The following is a 25,016-nucleotide window of genomic DNA, read 5'->3' as shown; positions in this document are numbered from 1 at the left end:
ATTAAATACATGTAGAAAACGTTCTAGAAACCTGTTAAAATGTATGGAGGTTGGAGTTTCATCTTCAACTTGCCACTCCACCTCTTCTAATTTAGAGCAGAACTGTTTTAAATTTCCAGCAGTAAAATGTCTTTTGCTATAAGTATTTTTAGTACTTGGTTCATTTGCATTTGCTATTTCAATAAACAGAGCAGAGTGGTCTGAGAGTCCTAATTCCACACATAACTTCATTGCATCATCAGATTTATAATTTGTTAAAATGTTATCAATACAACTTCCTGTATTTCCGTTTTCCCTTGTGATTTCCAGGAAGTTTACCTTGAAACCAAATTTTTGGATTAAGTCCATAAACTTTATTGAGTCATTTGTCTGATTGAATAAATTTATATTGAAATCAGCTGCTATTAATACCTTTTTCTTTTTCTCATTGATGACTTTCTGTAAAAGATTTTTTAATTTTGGTAAAAATAATTTTGTTATCTCTACACCTGGGATTCTATATATAGAAACAATAATAATATTTTGTGTTTCTAATTCAATTGAGCAGCTTTCAAATACTCCTTCTTCATTTAGAAAATTGAAATCGTCTTTTACTTTATATTCTACAGAGTTATTTACAAGTATACACGAGCCCCCATGAGTTCTATTTTTTCTACAAAAACTTGATGCTACATTTAAATTTTTTAACTTATTTAATATTATGATATTATCTTTTGTAAGCCAATGCTCGTTTAAACAAACAATTTTAACATTTTTACATTCAGAGAGTAAAATTTGTATTTCATCAATTTTATTCATTCTTTCATTTTGATGGGTTGTAACCATGCCATTTACGTTCAAGTGCATTAGAAAAGGTTTCAAGAATAGTTTTCTTTATAGGATTATTACACTTCCTATTCTCTTTTTCCTTCTTTACAGTTTTTGTTGGAAATGTTTGGGAACCAGTACAATCATGAATAAAAACGTTTCTTACCTTTGTATTTGCCTTAGGCTCACTGGCACTAAAAATCCTTTAAGTGCAATGGTTGTTTGATTTTTCTATTTGGGAGTCGAGTGGTTGCTGCTGTCGTACTGACTGTTGCTGGTGGATTGATTTCTGCTGCAGGGCTGGCTGTTGATGGTGGGATGGTTTCTCCTGCTGGGAGTCGAGTGGTTGTTGCTGTCATACTGGCTGTTGGCGGTGGATTGGTTTCTGCTGCTGGGCTGGCTGTTGATGGTGAGATGGTTTCTCCTGCTGCATCAGTACATAATATGCCTTCAAGTTGGTGAGAGTGATCTGCTTCTTCTAACGAGATTGTAGTTTTTGGTTTAAACCAATCCGTAATTCGTGTTTTTCTGGCGATTTTTAAGCTTGGTGCATGTGTCCTCACGACACAGGTACTGGTAAATAGCTTTTCTGCTAAAAGTTCTTTTCCTAATTTATTTAAATGGAGTCCATGAGCTGTGAAAAACCTTCGAGCTAAGCCATGTGTGTCAATAACTTCTACATTCTGAAAGTCAGAACATATTTCAGACATTTGTTTGTTAGCAGCACAAATTTCACGGTTTACACACGACCAGACAGGCAAGTCATAACGAGGTGGTATGTTTACAACGCGAATAGTGGTGTGTATTAATTTGTTTAAACAGTTCTTCAGTTCTTTTGTTCACTTGTACGTTTCATTCCGATAAACATCGTTTGAGCCACCTAAAATTACGACAAAATCATCTTTATTTAAGTTGGATATCTGAGCAGAATTTGTTTGTTCTGCTATCTCACGAAACGGCGCTCCTGGTTTGACAAAGCCTGATACCTTTAAATTACATTTTCCTGTCAACAGTGCAGAAATTCCACGTCCGTGGCTATCACCTAACACACAAAGATCGTTTTTAACTTTTTTTGCAGTCGATGTTATGGAAACACAAAGATCGTTTTTTAATTTTTTTGCACTCGATGTTATGGAAACATGTATTTGCCTAGAAGCCATGTTATGTTTCTGCACATTTCCTACAGGGAATATCTTCCCTACGCTAGACTCCGTGTTAGATATTATTTCACATTGTCCACTGTTGTTTACACTGGTATGCCTAGTAGGATGTCTATTTGATTTGTTTTGGTCGTTATTTTCACTCTGAAGTGTGAGTGGTTTTTTTACGTACTTTGGACTATTAATTCCCACTGACGCATTGTAACCAGTTGTGCACATGAGTTTTCGATCTGCTTCAGTTTTCTGTATCACATTTATACCTGGTAATTTGCTTTGGATGTTACTTGAAGCTGCTGCTTGTAGCTCGCGTTTTTCGTCTCGAAGATTACTGATATCTCGCCACAGAATATCAACGACTAGCTGAAGGCTTTGTAATCGTTCGTTCAGCGTCTCGATTTCACTTTTACAGTTATTACAAACTCCGTTTTTTACAGTAAAACTATAACTTTTAGTCACATTCCCATCACTTGCTTATTTACTTGACGCCATCTTGAACTTTGTTTTTGAGCTTTTCTTATAACATTTTTGAGGATCCTCTTGTAATTATTCAGGTACAAATGAAATTCAGGAGGCATGTTCTGTGTCTTTGCTATAGTGTGTAATGTTCTTTTCTCTGCACAAGATATTCTAATACCTGTTGTAATCCATTTGTTCTTTTTGAAGTTAGGTTGACATTTTTGCCTTTTTAATGGAAATGCAGCTTCAAAGTATGACATGAAGATTTCCATGAATTTTTCAAACTTTTTGTTAGTATTTTCACAAGTATACACCTCATACCAAGTTTCTTCACTTAGTCTCAGTACAAAAATGTTTATTTGTTTGTTAGTGAATTTTCTTGCTTCTTTTACAGGATCTTCTTTCTCAGTTGTTTCACTTGGGGTGTGCAAAGCAATAAACTGTGCATAGTGATCACTGAAGCCAGTATTAAGATTTCCGGCCCACAAATTGTTATTTACATTTGTGTTTATTAATATCTGATCAATTGTTGTACTAGTTGTTGGTGTAACTCTTGTAGGAGAGTCAATGGTGGTTTTTGTGTTATATGTTTCCAGTAGGGTCATCAAGCTTTGCTGGTCTTTTGAGATTTCTTGAAAATCTATATTAAAATCTCCACATATGATCACTGTTTTGTTGAAGTTTTTTATAGTGTTTAAAGCTGCTTCTAGTTGGTGACAGAAATCATTTAAGTTCCCATCAGGGCTCCTATATACACAGATGATTATTAATTTTAATGCAGAGAGTTCAACTGCGGATACTTCAAAAATTTTCTCTTCAGCTAACAGTTCAATGGGTTTTATGTTAAACAATCAATGCCACTTTTAACAAATATACATGACTGGATGTAATTCTACAAAATGATGAAGAAAGATTGAAGTCTGCAAGTTTTGTGACTGACATTGCATCTTTAGGCAGCCAGTGTTCGGTTATACACACTACAGAAACGTTTTTTAGCTCATCAGTACATAAAATTTCAACTTCACTTAATTTGTTTAGCAATGATTGGACATTTTGATGAATCAGCATGAAATTAAAGGGTTTGTTAGGCTTTGGCATATTTAATTGATCACTTACCTTTACCTTGTTAATAATAAATCATTCAGGTGTGCTGGAAGTACTGCTTTGCTTTTCCCGACTGCATATATTCTTCTATTATCATCTGTAGCAGAATTTTCTTCTGTGTCTGGCTCCCCTGGTAGTTGTTCAGCTGTTGCTCTTACTGTTGATAATATTGCTGCTGGTGATAGAGGTGGGTCTGCAATTGGTAGAGCTGTTACTGCATTCACTGTGCCTGGATATTGGAGGCACCTAGTTCCTTCTTTTGTTGTTGATGTTGAGTGAGGTTTTGCTGGCGTTGTTTCCTTCGAATATTTGGGGGGGGGGGGGGCAATCCAGGATGATTTTTCTTTTGAGTGTTTGATGCCTCTTGGTGATAATTTCTTCGATTTTTCCGACGAGCAGTTTTTTTCCCCGTGTTGTTAACGTGCAATCCATGTAATGTGTGGAATCTGCGCCCAATATTATTAACATTTACGAGTTCTACATTTCTGAAATGTTTGCAAAGTAATGAAATTTGTTGGTTGGCATTGATTATTTCTTTATTTACGCATGACCAAGAAGGTAAGTCATGCCGGTGTGGAATGTTCAGCACTAAAACATTTGTGTGTGTCAACTGTCCTAAGCACCTTTTTAGTTCTTGTTTTGCTTTGTGGGTTTCGTTTTTATATACGTCATTTGACCCACCAATTAGCACAACAAAGTCTTCAGAGGATAAGTCAGTAACGTCTGTGGATCGTACATGATTGCAAACTTCCGACATAGAAGCACCAGGCTTTATGTAAGCGATTGTTTGTAAACTGGACTGACCGCTCAGAAGGCGAGCAAATCCACGACCATGACTGTCTGCCATCAAAACTACTTTTCTTCGTTTAGGGTTCTCTGCCTGTTTAGAGGGTCCACCATCATTATGGCCACATAATTTAGTATCAGCGCTGGACAAATACTTGATATTTGTGTCACGCAAGTGTTCAGGTCTTTCAGTTTCATTTCCTTTCATAACAGTAGTTGAGTTGTTAGGCATTCTTTTGGATGTATCACTCCGCGTATTTGTATTTTCATATTCAGCTCGGAAGTTTATCACATGCACAATGTTTCTTACCTTGCTCGGTTGATTGCACACTGAATCTGCTTTTAAACGCGGTATTAGGCTCATACAATAACCTTTGTTGAGAATGAGACACTTTGTTTTTCACTTTGCCTGGAATTTCGTGGTTACTGTGAGCCAAGTTTGACGTAGGTTCACACTTTCCGGCGGTAAGTTTTTTTTAGTTCGCTCATCAGAGTGTTAATGGTTAGTTGCACACTACTTAAACGATCATTTAACTTTCTGATTTCATCACTACAATTCGTGCCCACGCTGTTTTTATCAGTGTAATTTTCACTTTTTTTCGCACGAACACTATGTATATCAACACTAGCCGCCATCTTAAAAGCAAATACCCGTAGTATGTTGCTAGATATGTCATATATATCTACTATGTCTGATGGTTTTTACTAGTGGCGAGGACTCAGCAAGCTTAATTCATTCACGAGACGTCGAATCTAGTGGTCTACTTTTGTTCGCTTGCAGATTAAATCAGTAATGGTGCTGCGGGCCGGGTGGTCAATGACATTGTGAGGGAGGGCCGTTCAGTGTCTAATTTTACCCTAATGCTCTGTGCCTCCCATCAGCATTGAGACAGATCGTAAATTAAGCCCTATGCTCAAGGTGTTACACTTATGTAGAGCGTTGTCTGATGTACTTTGATCATGTATGTGTTCGGGAATTAACAATGAATGGACGTACTGCACAGTAATTTATCCACATTCGTAATCATGCTCGCAAAGTGATATAAAAGGGGTGGTTTAGCTGTGATACTGAAATTGGGGTCCATGCTGTCACATCATTGGTTGGTGTTGAAATTAGTGTAAAAGTGCTAAAATTGTTCAAACTATCAACTATGATGCTTATTACTAGACTATATCGGTGCTGTCTTTTCCATCCCATCCGTCCGCGCTGATGACCTCGATGTTGAGCGCCCATAACCCCCACCCATCCGTCCGCTGACATGCTGTTGGTTACGAAATAATGATTGAGTGACACTGCTTGTTCGAGTTGGAGGGAGAGTTTTGGCGGCTGGGCTATACCTTCTGGGGCGGATAGAACCGAAACAGTGATCGTGTACGTGAATGCAGTGTGATGAATGAGTCGAAAGGGAATGTAGAGTTATTAGCTATTCCGTCAGTGTGAGAAATGAGTCTAAATGTAGAACTCGTGAATCACATTCGAAGTGGAATTTGGAGACTACACACAACGCGAGCAAAGTATTCCGGTTTCCTTACATTGTAGTTGCCTTTTATTTAAAATCATCCTATGTGTGGCAAGTTATGGTATCAGTCCTAAGAACACGATTCACACCATGCAACGTCTAGTTTCCTACGAAAGCCCGTGGATTAGAACTTCTTAATGTCAGTTTAGAACCTGGCGCAGGCCTCGAAGTCATGGCAGAAAAACGAAATGTTTTGCAGTTTAGAAAGTGTGTTAGAAAGCAGTGTTTCAAACAACTAAACAGGACCAAAGGGGGCGTTTCTTGCGATTTACAGTATAGTACGTGGGATACGATCGTTCTCATAGAGGTGATGAAACTTTAAACTACTCTCTGTAGCGTATCAATACATGTGTATTTAATAGGTTCGTTCCACACAGGGAGCAGTAGCAGCAGCAGTTTGACAGGTAAATTCAAACAGGGACGAAGTGTGTTGTAAGGAATGTTTGGAGGGTTGCACGCTGTGCTATTCTGGGAACCACTGCGAAATCTCTCTCTCTCCGCACTGGACCCATAACGCAGTTTTGCGTCATCGCATGAGTAATGGCGTCTGTGCGAGTTCTATATGGGAATGAAGTTATTTGAGCTTCTATAGCTGTTAATTTTTCTCTGATAGGGGTTCAGATTAACGATGATAGCATGTTGCGCTGATAGATTTGAATGGACGTGGATCTGTAGTACTTGTATGTAGTTAGGGACGCACCACAATGCAAGCATTTCCGCCGGATGGTCAAAACACGGTCCTGTCGCTCTAACTCAGTTCGCTGTGCTTCTAGATGGGTTGCAGAAGGTGGTGGACATGGCTTTGTCCGACTTCTGCTCAGTTCCGACTTAAAATGGAATGATCACATGAGCAAAGCACTAGAAATGGAAGCAGTTGCAAGGTGTGTGCGACTGACAAAGACCATGTTGGATTTTTACTGTAGCAGATAGGTTCAAGAAAGGTGACTCGTTTCGAGATAAGAGAGCACCTGAAATATGATTCACTTGTGGCTGTGATCTAGTGCAGGTAGGTGGCTGAGTGAGAGGCCCTGATTCTAAATCATAGACATCATTTCTAGCGGATAGCCACTAGAGGTGTGAAAAGCTTGTGTACATTTCTTACGACCTCAATAAGCAAACGTTTTATACCGTTTGTGATCATTGTCAGTCAGTCATCGCCTTTAACTCAGTGGATATATAACGGAACCTCTGACATGGTGTCGAGACAGAGTACGTTACACACACTGGATAAATATCTAGCGGCGTGAGGGAGTTTCAAATACCGGTCACACACTGTGTTCCTTAGCCGAATGACTCAAAATTCACCCATTTTATCACGAGGTTGCATCGTCTGTTTGTTTCTAGTTATTGAGATGTCTTGAGCAGGTTCCACTTAGCTACGGTTTCGGGTTTATAAAGATATACACTCCTGGAAATGGAAAAAAGAACACATTGACACCGGTGTGTCAGACCCACCATACTTGCTCCGGACACTGCGAGAGGGCTGTACAAGCAATGATCACACGCACGGCACAGAGGACACACCAGGAACCGCGGTGTTGGCCGTCGAATGGCAGCATTTGTGCACCGCCGCCGTCAGTGTCAGCCAGTTTGTCGTGGCATACGGAGCTCCATCGCAGTCTTTAACACTGGTAGCATGCCGCGACAGCGTGGACGTGAACCGTATGTGCAGTTGACGGACTTTGAGCGACGGCGTATAGTGGGCATGCGGGAGGCCGGGTGGACGTACCGCCGAATGCTAAACACGTGGGGCGTGAGGTCTCCACAGTACATCGATGTTGTCGCCAGTGGTCGGCGGAAGGTGCACGTGCCCGTCGACCTGGGACCGGACCGCAGCGACGCACGGATGCACGCCAAGACCGTAGGATCCTACGCAGTGCCGTAGGGGACCGCACCGCCACTTCCCAGCAAATTAGGGACACTGTTGCTCCTGGGGTATCGGCGAGGACCATTCGCAACCGTCTCCATGAAGCTGGGCTACGGCCCCGCACACCGTCAGGCCGTCTTCCGCTCACGCCCCAACATCGTGCAGCCCGCCTCCAGTGGTGTCGCGACAGGCGTGAATGGAGGGACGAATGGAGACGTGTCGTCTTCAGCGATGAGAGTCGCTTCTGCCTTGGTGCCAATGATGGTCGTATGCGTGTTTGGCGCCGTGCAGGTGAGCGCCACAATCAGGACTGCATACGACCGAGGCACACAGGGCCAACACCCGGCATCATGGTGTGGGGAGCGATCTCCTACACTGGCCGTACACCTCTGGTGATCGTCGAGGGGACACTGAATAGTGCACGGTACATCCAAACCGTCATCGAACCCATCGTTCTACCATTCCTAGACCGGCAAGGGAACTTGCTGATCCAACAGGACAATGCACGTCCGCATGTATCCCGTGCCACCCAACGTGCTCTAGAAGGTGTAAGTCAACTACCCTGGCCAGCAAGATCTCCGGATCTGTCCCCCATTGAGCATGTTTGGGACTGGATGAAGCGTCGTCTCACGCGGTCCGCACGTCCAGCACGAACGCTGGTCCAACTGAGGCGCCAGGTGGAAATGGCATGGCAAGCCGTTCCACAGGACTACATCCAGCATCTCTACGATCGTCTTCTTGGGAGAATAGCAGCCTGCATTGCTGCGAAAGGTGGATATACACTGTACTAGTGCCGACATTGTGCATGCTCTGTTGCCTGTGTCTATGTGCCTGTGGTTCTGTCAGTGTGATCATGTGATGTATCTGACCCCAGGAATGTGTCAATAAAGTTTCCCCTTCCTGGGACAATGAATTCACGGTGTTGTTATTTCAATTTCCAGAAGTGTAATTGCCAGTCTATATGCTCGGAATTATGTTGCGTGAGTGATTAGTAGGATGCTGCCTGGTGCTTGATATCGAGAAGTACAGCTAAAATGGTATAAAATTATAGCGAAAATATGGGTGTTGTAATCGACGGTCTGGAGATATCTGTAGAAATGCGAGCAAGAGAGCGGGAACAGTAATGCGTTTGTGCTGAGGGGAGACGAGCCTCTCCTTACACATCAGTTCTGAGAGTGACTTCGGTTCACTGATGTAAAGGGGATGATTTGGTATGGTGGGGGATATGAATTGCATGTTTACTAGATCGAGACGGTACTCGACGATATATTCCCTGTTTGGAGATCGGTTTGACGCTCCAATATTCCTGCGAATCTGGTACGTATTTGTTGTCCTGTAGACAACATTGCGATGTTTAGTTGTCGCTGCAAAACGGTGATCAGTGTAAAATAGTTTATTACCGTTGAGAGTAGCGTCTGTAGAAAGAAAGAACAGGATGACATTGCTTCCCTCGCATCGTGACATATAGATAGTGTGAGTGTAGGCATAGGTGCTGTACAGATATAAAAAATAACTGCGCTGTTTGTGTAAAATGTGCATATAGTGTGTTTTAAAGTTCGTGTGGCTTACACTGTGTAAACTGTGTATATATTGCATTGTAAAGTTAGTATTGTTTATGTTATGGGATGACTAGAGAGGATGACTGTGTCCTATCGTGAGGGACGTATAGAATGAGTACATGGATAACGATGACCGATTTTTTATGTGGAAAATTATATACGCTAAAAGACTGAGGCGCAGTCGACAAGAGGAGACATTAACTGCACATTGTCTGGTGTCAGAATGTAGCAGCAATGGTAATATTTAATTTTACACTGGTAAATATCTTCCTCTCTTCCAACATTCTTGTGAATCTCATATGTATTTGATAATGTGTAGGCAACTTTGCGTGTTTAACTTTCAGTGCAATTTAGCGATCTGTGCAAAATAACCACAGAAAGCCTCGGAAAGAAAAAGTGGATCGTGCTTCGATACCGGCTGCATCACTAATTCATTGGGTAAATTCGATAAGAGCCAATCAGAATGCTAGATTGATTGTCGTGGCATATAGGAGGGAACGTTTGCGTATGTTAAAGAGCTGGAAGGGCACTATGTTAGGAGCATTGGGAATAGCTAATTCAATGTTATTTTCGTAAACAGTTTCTGTTATGGGAAGAACTTGCGTGAACACAACCTGAGACATTTAGAAAGCGAGTGTTAACTATCTCTGAGACATTATACAATTTCCAAGATGTGCATATAGTGTGTTTTAAGGTTCGTGTGGCTTACACTGTGTAAACTGTGTATATATTGCATTGTAAGGTTATTAAAGTTATTGTTGTTTATATTATGGGATGACTAGAGAAGTTTTTTTTTTTTATACAGAGCCATGTGATGTAGTGATGTAAGAATAACGTTGAGAACGTTTTAGATGGCGAGTCGTCAAGCAGACATTTTGCGGCGAGGCGACAGTGATGCAGGGTAGTTAAGTATGGTTATACGTGTGTGTATTATACCTTCAGTGGTAGAGACAAGTGGTACCTGGAGACGCCTGGCATATGAGACTGGCGTGAGCGCTGCTTCGAATGCAACTTTCACCGGTGTGACTGAGCGCTTGGGATCCAAGCTGCGGCCGCCCACTTCGCGAGGGTTGTGGCGCGTGGGGACCAGCTTTGCCCACGTCATCGTCGGCATCTAGGTGAACACGTATTTGGATAGCAATTTAACAGGTGAATGCAACTGTCGCGACCTCATATTTGCGGAAGCCGAGCAGGGATCTGTGCGCAGTTTGGCAGCTGACAGGTGTGTGGCTTCGCGGGGGTCAGGGTGTGGTGGAGGGTGCTTGCACGCATCTGTTGTGTTATTTTGCGAGCGGTCCTGTAGGCTGTGCCACGCATTATTTGGACAGTTTACGAACACTGACCGTGTTTGCAGATATCTGTTCCATTATTTAGGAGCAGTTTGCTATTGTGTACTCAAATTAGCAGTTGTTTGCGCGTCTGTGGGCTGTGCAACATGACCCCAGGCACATCTGGGTGGGTGGTTTGTGATAGTGTGATAAATATACTCCATGCCTAAATAAAATGTTCGAAAATAAATAGACTGCAGTCAATCGTTACTCTCCCAAGCAGCCCAGAGCAGACTGACTCGTTTTCCCTCACCATCTTCGTGTATGTATTATAGTTAAGTAGTTGAAACTAGGTAACTGAAAGTATAGTAACCCCCTTTTCTTACCTATATGAAACTGGTTACATAATAAAAACAAGTTGATTTTTTCCACCATTTTCCTAGGTGTGATGCATTATCATTTTGGAATTTGAACTTCCCGCCATTTCCTGGGGGAGGGGGGGAGGGGGGTTACGTTAGTGGAGGTAGCCAAATTGACATTCTTCCCACCAAAATTCAAACTTCCCTCCAAAATCCGCCATATTGGATGACGTCATCGCCACCATCTTGGGTGATGTCATCGCTGCCATATTGGATGACGTTATCGCCGCCATATTAGATGACAGTACTTTGGGGCAGAACCCGCCTGCCCCAGTACTAATGTTTCGATTCTAAATTTTTCCCTTCCAGTCAGAAAAACTTATCCACAGTCTGCTTCTTCATCATCATGAAGTTTGCGTTTTCGTGATCTTTTATTGATTCATTTAAAGTCTATATCAGTTACAATCTCCATGGATTTATTTTCATAATAGTCGAACTTGCCACGAATAGATGCAATAAATCCTACAAATGATTCATATAATTCATGCACTATTTTAGTATCAATATTTACACTTTGCAAAATACAGATTTACACTATGAAATCTCTGGAGTTGTTCTTGAAAACTGTCATCATGAATACTGTTTCTAGTCTGTTGAGTTGATTTAATAAATCTGAAGCCTCATTTCGCACAAATGGTTTTCCAAACGTGTTATTGGCAATTTGTGTGAGGACAGTTTTCAAATAGACGTACACATGCTTCTTTTCTTGCCGATCAATATGTTTTTTATAAACTTTTTACGGTTTTGCTTCCTGGATTCATGAAAGAAAGAAGCTTACCCAGCGCTGTGTAGTAGCAGAGAATTTTGTTTTAGAGGATTTGCACTACATTGAAAAATGAACATGCTTTCCGACAACAGTTTGCAGCACTAGTGCCGACTAAATTCGAAGAATGTGCTGCACAAGGCATATAACACACTTTCAGATTTCGTTCCTTAATGCAGTGTAGGTTCCTGAAATATTGCTTGTTTTGTCATATGACTGGCCTCTGCAGTCAGTAATGTCAATGGAATTTGTAGCCAGGCCTCAGCTAAGTTTTCGGACTTGTGCCCCGGGTTTGGTAAAAGCAGAAGGAAAAGTTCAACAAGTTCAGCACTCTCGTTCACATACCTTAATATGAAAGATAATTATTTTTATTCGTTCAGAAAGAAGTTATATTATTTCATCACAGATTGTTGAAAAATGGTAACTTGTATGTCCGTACCCTGGATTTTAATATCATTCAGTGTGCTCTGTGAGAAAAGGTTCAAACTCGGCTATAAGTTCGAGACATCATAAATTGACCGTTATGTGATGAATGAAATCTTTCAAGTGTCCATGTAGGGGAAGTCCACGACTTGTTAGCTTCTTCACTACTGCAGACACCCTTTTCAACACACTGTGCCAGTACATTTTTTTCTATCTTAGCATATGACTCGAAATGGTTATTTATTGTTGCAAGTGACGTTTTTCTTGTTAATTTTTGTGTTTAAGTGAAGTCCCATGATGAGATAAAACATTAGAAATATTTTTTCAATCTGTATTACCATTAGTAGCAATCATGGTCTTACCTCTGAACAACCGAGCGAGGTGGCGCAGTGGTTAGCACACTGGACTCGCAGACGGGAGAACGACGGTTCAATCCCGTCTCCGGCCATCCTGATTTAGGTTTTCCGTGATTTCCCTAAATCGCTTCAGGCAAATGCCGGGATGGTTCCTTTGAAAGAGCACGGCCGATTTCCTTCCCCATCCTTCTCTCACCCCAGCTTGCGCTCCGTCTCTAATGGCCTAGTTGTCGACGAGACGTTAAACACTAATCTCCTACTCCTCCTCTGAACAAATTACATGATGCTCAAAAAACAGCACCGGTGCTACAGGAGTATACTAGAAAATCACGCAATGTTGATTCACCATTTAAAAGTTTACGGTAAAATACATTTTTGTTAAAATGTCTGGTTTTATCTCCTATTGCTCTTCTTGAATTAGAAAAATCACCGTTACAATTTTGACTAATGCCACGTTGTAAGAGAATGTCGTTGTTGATTTATTTACATACCATTCTGCAGGGTCAACTGTAACGAGGTTATTTCTTTCTGTAATGTGTGACTCGACGCTTAGTTTTTCGTGAAACTCGAAATCAGGAACAATTTGCATTTCTTTATTTTTAACTTTTGTTTCGTATGTATTTGATTCTTATACAACAGCTGCAGTGCCAGATATATCGTCTATACTACTTGAACTCGAAGTCAAACCAGCAACTTTTTTTTTTGCGAAAAATTTATCTACTCTACCAAGCGTTTTTAGAACATTAGCTTCTCGTTCTCTCCTTTCCTTCGATAATTTCCGAAATGCCGCCCCACTTAATTTTGCTTTTTCACTGTTATTCATGTTAAGCCACTTACAAAATTGTCAACCAACAGTCAAACCAAAAGAAAAGAATTATAAAAAGAAAAACTGTATCCAGTTCCAATTATACTACACCACACATGAGCACAAAGATTTTTACTTTAAACACGGCACATGAGCACTAAGATTTTTCCTTTAAACACGGTGTGATGAATTGACCAACTCAGATTACTCGACGTAACTGTGCTATTAAAAAAACGACAATGCAGAATAATTTAATTTCATTGCTGCCTGCTTCTCTGTTGTCAGTGAAAAGTAGAAGTAGCTGGCTGGAATTCGTCTCGTAAAGAAAACGGGCCGTTCCTTTTTTGGCTTCCGTTTCCCCGTCGCCGGAATTTTAGCTGGGACGCAAATATGTTCTGAATATTCTTAACAGCGTCTTTTTAATTTAAAAAAGCAAATAATTTTTGCAATTTCTTGCAGTGAGGTGTGCTGGATCGATTATTATCCCACTTATTCTTATAACATGTTGGTAATCTCTGTGCGCACGGAAGGCAGACTACAAAGTTTAAGTAGTCTTGTTGGCAGTTGATATGGTGTGAACACTGCGTTATGTCTATACGCATGTGCACGTTTTGTTCCAACGTAAAATAAAAATAACATTTCCTCGAAGAAAAAAAGCTTAGTTAAGAAGTTTAATATAAAATTTGCAATGCCACGTACTATTCGTTTGCACAGAGTGGGAACTTTGATATCCTACAGGCTACACCAGAATAAATGAGACAAACGAAATTTGGTTTCTTCTTATTTATCGACAAAAAAAGTAACTAAGTAAATAAATAAAATTTTTGAACTATTTTGAAGTGTATTTCACACATTATTAGATATTCTGCTGATGTTATTGTCGTATAAACATGTGTTTAAAAATGTAAAACATTCCCAGTATCGACACGTTTTGTTAAATGGGTGACATTACTCAAAGAGTAAGACCACAGAGTTTTCACATTAATTACACTAATGGAGGGATGACTTGATACTTCCCCGTAATTTCTACGAGAAATTTAAGTAGAGTCGGGTATTACATACTGAGGTCCACACTTGTTACAGTATTCAAGAAACTGGTGATTAGTTTATCACACCTTTTCAGAGGTCCCGGTGTTTTCGCGGGGAAAATGTGGTAGGGTTAAGTAGAAGCTGAAACATTCTCGGAATAATAACATTTCAAACATTGTATTTCAGATTTCCGTCCTGACAGCTTACTTCAAAATATTCTGAACAATCTTGAAGATGATGCCGGACAGAAACCCAATGTTAAATTTCCATACAGTCACCAAGTATACTTATATGTATTTCCAAGCTTGTATTGTCGAGTTTCGTTCTTAAAGCTTATTTAAACTAGCAAGTTGTTTAACAGTAATAAAGATTTTTGTAGTTTGTAAGCGCAGTTATTTTAAAACTTAAAAGGTTAAAAAGAGTACAGTGCAAAAAATGCCACTCCCCTTAAGGTGTTGCCCCTAGGCCCGTACCTAGTGGACCTACACTCCTGGAAATGGAAAAAAGAACGCATTGACACCGGTGTGTCAGACCCACCATACTTGCTCCGGACACTGCGAGAGGGCTGTACAAGCAATGATCACACGCACGGCACAGCGGACACACCAGGAACCGCGGTGTTGGCCGTCGAATGGCGCTAGCTGCGCAGCATTTGTGCACCGCCGCCGTCAGTGTCAGCCAGTTTGCCGTGGCATACGGAGCTCCATCGCAGTCTTTAACACTGGTAGCATGCCGCGACAGCGTGGACGTGAACCGTATGTGCAGTTGACGGACTTTGAGCGAGGGCGTATAGTGGGCATGCGGGAGGCCGGGTGGACGTACCGCCGAATTGTTCAACACGTGGGGCGTGAGGTCTCCACAGTACGTCGATGTTGTCGCCAGTGGTCGGCGGAAGGTGCACGTGCCCGTCGACCTGTGACCGGACCGCGGCGACGCACGGATGCACGCCAAGACCGTAGGATCCTACGCAGTGCCGTAGGGGACCGCACCGCCACTTCCCAGCAAATTAGGGACGCTGTTGCTCCTGGGGTATCGGCGAGGACCATTCGCAACCGTCTCCATGAAGCTGGGCTACGGTCCCGCACACCGTTAGACCGTCTTCCGCTCACGCCCCAACATCGTGCAGCCCGCCTCCAGTGGTGTCGCGACAGGCGTGAATGGAGGGACGAATGGAGACGTGTCGTCTTCAGCGATGAGAGTCGCTTCTGCCTTGGTGCCAATGATGGTCGTATGCGTGTTGGGCGCCGTGCAGGTGAGCGCCACAATGAGTACTGCATACGACCGAGGCACACAGGGCCAACACCCGGCATCATGGTGTGGAGAGCGATCTCCTACACCGGCCGTACACCTCTGGTGATCGTCGAGGGGACACTGAATAGTGCACCGTACATCCAAACCGTCATCGAACCCATCGTTCTACCATTCCTAGACCGGCAAGGGAACTTGCTGTTCCAACAGGACAATGCACGTCCGCATGTATCCCGTGCCACCCAACGTGCTCTAGAAGGTGTAAGTCAACTACCCTGGCCAGCAAGATCTCCGGATCTGTCCCCCATTGAGCGTGTTTGGGACTGGATGAAGCGTCGTCTCACGTGGTCTGCACGTCCAGCACGAACGCTGGTCCAACTACTCGCCAGGTGGAAATGGCATGGCAAGCCGTTCCACAGGACTACATTCAGCATCTCTACGATCGTCTCCATGGGAGAATAGCAGCCTGCATTGCTGCGAAAAGTGGATATACACTGTACTAGTGCCGACATTGTGCATGCTCTGTTGCCTGTGTCTATGTGCCTGTGGTTCTGTCAGTGTGATCATGTGATGTATCTGACCCCAGGAATGTGTCAATAAAGTTTCCCCTTCCTGGGACAATGAATTCACGGTGTTCTTGTTTCAATTTCCGGGAGTGTATATGTAAATCCGCCACTGCTAGTCGCCACTTTTGTAAATGCCTCGTCGCTTCTGTTGTGGAGGCTGAGTTGCCACTGTTGTTACGGTTGGCCGAGTCTCTGAGTCCGTGGAATGGCTTCTGGTGCAGTACACCGCGAGACAATTTCTCCGTCCCACTATAAGACAGCTGTGCCCTGGGTCAGGTAACATGATAGGAGAACAGTCACACAAATGAAATAAAGGTGACTAGCTGAATAATGAAGTCTGGAATATTGCTTTTATATAACACAAGAAATAGCCGTCAATGTCTAAATGCAAATAGTTGTAGGTAAACTTCACAGTACACAGCAAATGCAATTACAACAACTGTGTTCAATTCTAAGAGTTCACTAAACGACGTTCCCCGTCCAAGACAGCTCTGGAAGATGATCTGTAACCAGTGGGCGAGAGCTGCTTTCTATCTTCCCACTAGGCTTCTGTCTGTTTTGTCTGGTCGTTGGGTAATTGTACTCGGCCGTCAATGGGCCAAGGCGAAGTTGATATCTTCATCCTTAGAATAACCTGTGGCGCAGGTGGAACTTGCGCAATGGCGAGTCTCCACAGCACTGGCACCAGCTCGCACCTTTGCGCCTGTGGTGATTTTGCCCTGGCTTTGTCTTGTTCTGACAACATGAAATAACTTCTCTACAATGTGGTACTGGAAAATCAGTCGTAAACAAAATTTGATAATGACTGTGGGGCATTTATGCCTCACCTTTACCTGTAAGTTATTGTGTTTGTCTTTGTTTTTTTCCAGTTTCTTTCCACAATCTTCCAGCTTGATTTTCTCATTTGGTGACTTTTTTGCAGCATGGAAAATTTGGTCATTTGTAAGACTGATTGAAGTTTAGGCATTTTGGTTAGTTATCGCATTTTGTATGGAACTGGAATATTGTAGTATCCAAGAGGGTCTTTCTAATCTGTGCAGGTATTGAGGTGCTTATTTTTTCAATGTTACTATTGACAGTTACACTTTGAAATATCTAGTATTTGAGCACTTGATGGCAACTTGAATCTATTCATTGTTACTCAAGTTAAACTTCAAGCAAAAAATTACCAATGCAAAATTTATAGGTAAGCTACTATTTTTAGAAGATATCACTGTTGCTTTCTCAGTTAAACTTATAAGTGCTAATCAAAATATCCACGGGTGTACTGCCGGTCTATAGTGTCCAACGGGCACAATATTTCGGCGATCAAACATGTCGCCATCATCAGGTGAACTGACGGACTGAGCTCCTGTGAACGCGCCGGCACGGAGATCCGTACGCTATGGCTGCTCAGGGGGAACTGGGTTCGGTCGCTGACGCTGACGCTGTAAAGACGAGCCGATCCTTGGCTCGAGAATGGTGCAGTCTAGACAGATTTGTCATTCCTGCGGTTCCTGTGGAAGAGAAAAGAAAAATATATTAACACACTTGTCGAATTTTCCATGCTGGTGTGACCTGTAAGAGAAAAAGTAACACACTCTGCTGGGGGATTAGTAAAACTTAATCCCTCAGCAGGTCAGGCCAGCGCGTGGTTGGCCTGTGATGTGGTTGTTGGCCCAGTCCACGGATGAGCCGGTTGCGGGAGTGTTCCGTCCTCTCATAGAATTTCCTGGCGATGGCGCGGAACCTTTCTCGAAGAGGCAGGATTCCGGTGTCCTCGTGGAGTTGGCGCGTCGAAAAGCGCCTTGGAAGATGCATAGCAGTCTTCAGGGCGCGGTTCTGTATCCGTTGCAGAGTCACAATGTGAGCATCTGCGGCTTTCCCCCAGACCACGGCCGCATACTCTAACAGTGGGTGAACCAATGTTAGGTAAAGCGTGATGTCGTGTTGCGGTGGCAAAGTCGACTGCGGGTTTAGCAGTGGATACAGGGCGCGGAGGCGTCCAACTGCTCTCCCTTTCACATCACGGATGTGATGCTTCCAGGTGAGCCTGCGGTCTAGGGTAACCCCTAGGTATTTTGCCGTCCCACTCCATGGGATGGGTTCTCCCAGGATTTCGAGCGGCGTAAGCCCTGTTGGCAGAAGTCTTCGAGTGAAGACGACTGCCTGGCTCTTTGTGGCGTTGAATTTCAACCGCCACTTTGTTGCCCATGAGCCCAAGGCGTCGCACCCGCGTTGGAGGCGGTTTCTCAGCACCTGGGCATTCATGCTCCGCGTGAACAGGGCTGTATCATCAGCATACAGCGCCAGTTCGACTCCTGCCACTTTCGGCGCGTCTGCAGTGTACAGGGAGTACAGCGAGGGGCCGAGAACCGACCCCTGCGGCACCCCTGCACGTATCTGCCGGTCTGTGGACGTACCGTCGTCAGCCCTCACGTGGAAGGTTCGTTCGGACAGGTACGACCGCAGCAACGTCATGTGAGACGTCGGTATCCATTGCTCAAAGAGTTTGAACTCGAGACCGTCGTGCCACACCGAGTCAAACGCTCGGGAGACGTCGAGGAACACTGCGCCAAGGAATTCCCTTGTCTCCAGTGCCCTCATGGCCGGTTCTACCACCCGCAACAGCTGGTGGGAAGTGGCATGCTCTTCTCGGAATCCGAACTGCTCGTCCGGGATGATGCCCTCCTGGGTGACGTGTCGCATCAGTCTTCTCGCGTACAGCCTCTCGAAAACTTTCGAGAGGGACGGGAGTAGGCTGATGGGTCGGTAGCTCGATGCCTGGCGTGGGTCCTTGCCAGATTTCAGGATGGCCACGACCTCCGCGTGTTTCCACGCAGAGGGGTAGTCACCCGATCGGAGAATCTCGTTGAAAACATCGGCAAGTTGCCGGTGTAGGCCCGGTGGAAGGTTCTTCAGCAGGAGGTTTGTGACGCCATCGCTGCCTCCGGCCTTCTTGGGGTTCAGCGCCTTCCTCCCTTGCGCCGCGGAAGGTTGGCAGTTGCTCGTGGACTCGCCGTATGTGGTCGTCGTCGATGACGTCGGCCATCGGTGTGAAGTTGGCTGCAAAGGCGTCAGCCAGGACGCTGGCTTTCGCGTCGGGGTCGCTGGCGAAGTCGTTCCCGACCTGTAAAGGCGGTATTCGCTGTCGCCGGCGTAGGAAGGACTTTACCACCCTCCATGCACTGCCATCCTCAGGATTGAGGGTAGACACAAGGTCTTCCCATTCCTGGTTCCGGTGATGCTCGACTGCTGCCTTGATTTCCCGTCTCATGCGGTTTAATCGGCGCTTCGTGTGTGGTAGGCGAGTGAGCTGCCATTCACGAAACAGTCGGTTCTTCTCGGTGATCGCGTCCAATATAGGGCGTGGTAGCTGTCGCGACAAGTCTCGTGTTCCTTGGCGACGTCTCGGCGTGGCTTCCTCAGCTGCTCGGAGTATTTTTCGGATGAAGAATGCTAGGGCGGCGTCTGCCCCTACGACGGTGGGGTTTGGCGCGTCCTCGAGCAGTTCGGAAGAGAAGTTCCGGTCACGTCGAGGCCAAAAATGACCGGTACGTGGTCGGAGGAGAGAGCGTTCCGCGTCTCAGCGGTCGCGAAATGCCCGATGCCCTTCAGAAGGGCAATATCGAGCACGTCGGGCTGTCCCCGTGCAGGGAAGATCGTGGGGTCAAACGGCCCCACGGTGATCGCGCCGTTGCGGTGAACAACGCGGGAGAGGCGGTGCCCGCTGCGGCTAACAGTTCGCGAATTCCATTCGGTGTGTTTCGCATTGAAATCGCCGGCAATGAAAACTCGCCCCTCCAGCGACAGCAGGACGTCGAAGTCGGCTTCGTCTAGCGGTCTGCTAGGCTGCCGATAGACCGACACGAAAAGAATCTTTCCGGCGGTGGTGTTGACGGCCACTCCCGTGGCTTCCAGCGCGTTGAGCGCCGGCAGTTGAACTCGGTGGTGGCGCAGGGACTTCCTCACGTAGATGGCAGTGCCGCCCCCATGGGTGGCTCTGTCATCTCGGTAGCAGCAAAAGTTTGCTGCTCGCACGTCGACCCCGGGTTTGAGGAAGGTCTCCTGCACAAGGCAGATGTCGACCGCCTCGTCCCGTAGGAATTGGCGAAACTCGCCCTGCTGAGGGTGGAGACCCCGAGCGTTGAACGTGCAAATGGTTAACCCATAAATATGGTAGTTATCCATATTAGGGCTGGCTTCTCCCGGCGGTGGCCTGGAGGGCCGCCGTCACTGCTCCCACGAGCACCGGTAGCTGAGTCATCAGCTGGTTGAGCGACTGCAGAAGCGCGGCCAGCTCGGTGGTGTCATCGTTCACTGTTTCGGGAAGGTTCGTCTCCATCGCGACGTTTCCCTTAGTCGGCAGCGGAGCGGCGTGCCGAGAACGCCCTGCGCGGGCGGCAACCATCCTAGCAGCCGCGGGCGCCGGCAAGCCGACACCCCCGACCGCAGGCGGCACCGCCGGCGAGGGCAGCTGCGACGGCTGCGGTGCCGGTGCGGCCTCCCCCGCTAGCGGCCCAGGCCGCTCGGAGGGGGCGGCCGGCTTCCCCTTAGCAGCGTCCGCAAAGCTGCGACCCGGGTTTACGCGGCTGGCGCGCTTCCCTCGCTTGAAGGCGACGCACCCTCGGTAGCACGCGACGTGGTCCCTGCCGCAATTGCAGCACGTCGGCCGGTCTTCTTTCTTCTTGGGGCAGTCCCGCGACTGGTGTTGCTCTCCGCATTTGCAGCAGCGCTCCGGCATCCTGCAAAATTTGAACACATGGTCCATGCGTTGGCAGTTGAAGCACTGGGCTCGCCTGCCTTTTGCACGGAGTGGTTCGACTTTTACGTCGAAGTCGGCAATGCTGTCAACCTGAAAAATTTTCCGGTTGTCAACGTTGTCAACCAGAACCACTAGGAACAAGGGCATGTCCCTGTGGGTCCTGGGTGACTTCATAAAGCCGATGTGGCGGGTCTGGAAGCCGATCTCTTCCAGCTGCCGCTGTAGGAACTCCGGTTCCATCTTCATTGGCAGATGGCGAATGACTGCCTTCAGCTGCTTCAGCTGATCGGTGCTCTGCGTAAAGCAGTGCCACTTTTCCGATTCGCAGAGCTGCATGAGTTTCGCGTGGTCCTCAATGCAGTCTGGTCCAACCTTGTACGTGTCGTTGCCCGCGATCATCTTTCGCGGTTTTGCGACAGCGTACAGCTTGTCCCTCAGCTCGGTATAGCTGCCGGGAAACTGAATAGAGATATGCGGCGGGCGGCGGGGCGGTTTCGTCGCCGTGGTCGGCTGTGTCCCGTCCCCGTCGGTCTCGGCTACTTCCGGCAGGCCCGCGAACCGGTTTGCAGCCTGGACCGCTTCTGGCGTCACCAGTTCGAACGCCCTGGCTCTCGCTGTGTGGCGCCGGGGAGGCGCGATGAAGCCTTCTCCATCGGGTTGCCTCGGTGACGTGGTCGTCCTACGGCGCGCCCTATTCTTCCGCCTGGCGCGACCGGAACTTGCCTGGGGGGAGGGAGTGTCCTCTACGGCCGGGGCTGGGTGCTTCCGTGAGGTTTGCTCGACCTCTGCAGGCTTGTCCGGTTCTGCCAGACTGCACGCTGGCGATGGCGTGGAGGCCGCTGTGGCCGGCGTGACTGCTGGCACGGCAGCTGTCGTGGCGGTTACGACATGTGCGCGCATGTCCACGGGCACCAAGGACCGGAGTCTCAATAGTACCTCCACCCTGACCTCTTCCGTCCCCGTGGCCAGCCGTTGCATGCAGCTGAAGCTCTCCTCTGCGGTCAGGCGCGCGATGGCGGCGGCAAATTCCTCCTTTGTTAGGGGAACCGGCGGCTCTGGCCGTCGTCGCCGTCCTGAGAGTGTGCGGGCGCGGCGCCGTGCGTTCGCGGAAATTTCCGCGCCATCACGGCGGCCACGTGCAGCACTCTCGCTCGTCGTCCTCGTCGGTGATGGCGGGTCAGATGCTGCCGCCGTTAGGGAAACCTCCCTTGGACGGCCATCCGCCGCGCCCTGCGTCTCGCCGGAGCGATCGTCTCGTTGCAGCTCCTCCTCCATGTCGCGACTTCAACACGACAACTTTGCTTCTTTAGAAAAGACGACAGATTTTGCTTTTCAGATTGTGGGGTGACGCCACGTGGATTTTGCCACCTGAGTCCCTAGCAGGCTGATCCGAACCTAGAAGGAAAAAGGAAACACCGGTGAACGAGAACACGCAAGGCGAGAAGCCAAATGCGTGAACCCGCGCAGCCGATTGCAACACAACCGCCAAACAAAGGAATAGCCTCGGTAGCGTCAGCTAAGAGCGTCCGCTCGCTTCGGCATCCACAGCGCAAGTGCGTGCGGCGTCGCGTGTGCTGGGTTCGGTCGCGGCGGCAGCAGATTTAAATACCCTCCGCCCGCGGCGCGCTTCCTCCGCCGTCCGAGCCCCGCGCCACGGTAGCGCGGTGGAACAGAGTGCGACGGCGTCTGAGATGACGTCGGTGTGATGGCTCTGTCCGCCGTGGTCGTCACAACTATGCGTTTGCTCATCCACGTAACGGAAAAAGCAAGTAGGTTTCCATTCGGATGACGACAGGGCTTCCTCCTCGAAGTTCTCCATGTACAAATTCGCTCCCACCGGTGAGAGTGGGCTACCCATGGCGACTCCTTCCGTTTGTTCGTAGTATTCTCCATTAAAAAGAAAATACGTGGAAGTCAGGACATGCCTAAAAAGTTCAGTGGTATTCTCGTCAAACCTCTGACCAATCAACTCTAGCGACTCTCGCAGGGGTACCCTCGTAAACAAGGAAACGACGTCAAAACTCACCATGATATCTGACTCATCCAACCTGAAGCTATCAAGGCGTTTAACAAAATCCACGGAATTACAGATGTGATGAGGGCATTTACCCACATAAGGACTTAATATTCCCGTCAGGTATTTGGCCAACAAATATGTAAGTGCCCTGATGTTGCTGACAATGGGGCGTAATGGTACCCCCTCTTTGTGAACCTTCGGGAGTCCATATAGTCTAGGCGGTACCGGACCTTGGGGTAACAATTTCTTAGCGTCACCCTCCGGTAAATCTGCGTCCTTGAGAAGAACATGGGCTCAAATCTGATGATCTTGATGACCTTGCAGTTTGGAGTGATCAGTCAATGATTCGGCTGTCTCTAAATGTGTTATGGAGAAATGGAGTGACCTCACAAGCAATGCAAGGTGGAGTTCCATCATTACCAAAAGAGTTTAGTCCATGTGTGCCATTTATGCTGCATGTCCTTGGTCCACTGGGTCCAAGTTCCTCAAAGAAAAATGAAGCAACTATGAATTGTGCCTTGAGGGCACACCACACAGCAACATGTTCACTATGCAGGGGAACTTCGTGAGTGTTCATTGGCAGTGACAATCCCTATAAGAGGCAGTTACAAATATTCACTGCCCCAGTGAGCGTAAAGTGCGATTCATCACTTCAGAAAGTTTTCCAAAGTCATATATCATCAATTTCAACCCTTGCAAGAAATGTAAGAGCAGTCTACTTGAATGTCTGCATCATGTGGCAAAAGCTGGTAAGTAATTTGAGGTTTGTAAGATACCATTTCACAATTGTTAAGACCACTTTTCTAATGGTAGGTCATGGAATATTCAGCTGTTATGATACAGCCTGTGCACAGCTTGAAATTAAATATTGTACCCAGCACTGTCAACTTTGGAAACAGTAAATCTTTGAACTATTTGTGGCCCAATTCGCGGTTGGCTTCTCCCAGGAGCAATTCCCAAATGACCAGTTAAATTGAACTTCCGAATTTTGTTCTTCAAGCCTGGTGTGGGGAGAGGACCGTGGACCTTCTTATATTCTTTCAATGTGTTAATATCTGTGAAGAGCAACAGTAGAGAAGCACTGCTCACCTTTTCCAGGCCCATGTTGACCTTCCACAACTGTAATGCACACCGATGAATGTGCTTAAACTCTAGATCAACATATCAGTATCAACACCTAACATCAAATTACGAAACTAACACTACTAACAACACAAAGCCTGCTGAACACCATCTTACTATCATTCCTGTAAAATTAGGTACATATATGATAAATAATTTTCCTTCTGCATTGGCTCAGTTAGTGGAAGTTTACATATGCCCACCCTGTACGATGATCACCAGTAGGACTCATGATGTTCTAAATGACACAGGTGACCTTAGACCTTTTAATTAAGTGTTCTTATTAAATTATTACAAAATCAAAAAAATAACACTACTTTAGATGTGATATAGAAACACCATACTTGCCTATCTCACTCATAAATTACAGTAGAGGCAAAAGATTCATATGAATTACGCATGAAGGAATATACATATTCATGTCTGAACCTATGAACCATACAAAGACACAATGCCAAAAATGGTGAGTGCAGGGCCAATTAGGACCTATTGCATTGTACCTAGAGTGTGGGCTTTTTTGGGAGCTAGTCTGTGTGGGAGGATGCCACTTGCCAATTTTTCTGTCATCTCATTGCTATGCATCCCATCTCCCATGGTGTAGTGAAATATTGCGTAACAATGTGACCAGACTTGTAAACACTGACAGTTATAGTGTGGGAGTGACTTTGACTAGGAGTAAGGCAACCACTAGAGGATGTCAGACAGCAGCATAACAGTCTGCTGAGCAACAGCACACGATGAGACCAGATGTCTAGTGCGTGTTGATGCAGCATCAGAGGGCTGGGACATAACCAGTGTATTATCCAGACCATTCTCTTGCCATCCCTATTTCAGGGAAATGTACTTTTCCAACAGGGAAAATACTGATACACACATTTATCACAGAACCAACACATTCTTGAAGTATGATAAGAGAAATTTCTGGTGGAATTAAATAACTTAAGGAATAAAGATAATAATTCACAAAATATAGGAGGTACATAAAGAAGACTGACAG

General features: G+C 45.8%; 1 protein-coding gene across 1 annotated transcript in view; it reads left to right on the top strand.

Moving 5' to 3' along the window:
- LOC126267779 (uncharacterized) overlaps nucleotides 1–25,016 on the top strand; it is a 185,794-nt gene that overhangs the window by 126,354 nt on the left and 34,424 nt on the right. The gene's annotated exons all lie outside the window — the stretch shown is intronic.

The sequence above is a fragment of the Schistocerca gregaria genome, chromosome 4, assembly GCF_023897955.1.
Source record: "Schistocerca gregaria isolate iqSchGreg1 chromosome 4, iqSchGreg1.2, whole genome shotgun sequence".
NCBI classification, from domain to species: domain Eukaryota; kingdom Metazoa; phylum Arthropoda; class Insecta; order Orthoptera; family Acrididae; genus Schistocerca; species Schistocerca gregaria.
This window is presented reverse-complemented; position numbering and strand designations above follow the sequence as displayed.